Genomic DNA, 718 nt, shown 5'->3' on the forward strand with positions numbered 1-718 from the left:
TTCAGTCTGCCTTCACTACAGATTAGAAAAAAATCTTGGTACAGCTTATATTACCTGGTATACCGTTTTCACCATGTAATTTGTTCTCTCGCTGGCTTCATCAGTTTAATTGCAATAAGCATTAGGCTGCATAATTCTACACTCATCTGCTTCTCAAGACTTTCTACTTTTCCGACAGCCCAGTAATACTATCTGTGTGTCTCTGTCTCATTTGTACAAATTTCTTTGCTTTTCTAGCCACTTACTGTACTTTGTTCATCTGGCTGTTATGTAGAGACTGTATGACTTTTGTACACTCCCTGAAAAACAAATCTCTCGTCAGAAATGCATTGTACCCAGCACAGTGGGTTTTGGTTAGGCATTACACCTAGACACAACCTTAATGAACATTCCAAGTGTGATGATATCCTGTAAGGTTGCAGTCAGTGCAAGTTCCTAATAGCAGATTGGTCCATTCTCTCCAGCAGGCTTTGGAACCCTAAACTGAGCAAACCGATCTACCCCATCAGGCCAGGCCAAAGTACTGTCTCCCCCAGCATCCCATCTCCAACAGTGCCTTGCAGCAGCCATTGTAGGAAGTTCATAGGACAGGATGTACTTTCCTAGCCTTAAGAATTCTGCTCAGCAAGCACCTGATCTTGACATTTTAAAAACTTTAAAGTGACATGGTAATTGCCAGGATAGAAAGAGTGGACTAACTGTTTCTACCAGGCCTGCA

Source organism: Phaethon lepturus, unplaced genomic scaffold (genome assembly GCF_000687285.1).
Source record: "Phaethon lepturus isolate BGI_N335 unplaced genomic scaffold, ASM68728v1 scaffold15473, whole genome shotgun sequence".
In the NCBI taxonomy this organism is placed as follows: domain Eukaryota; kingdom Metazoa; phylum Chordata; class Aves; order Phaethontiformes; family Phaethontidae; genus Phaethon; species Phaethon lepturus.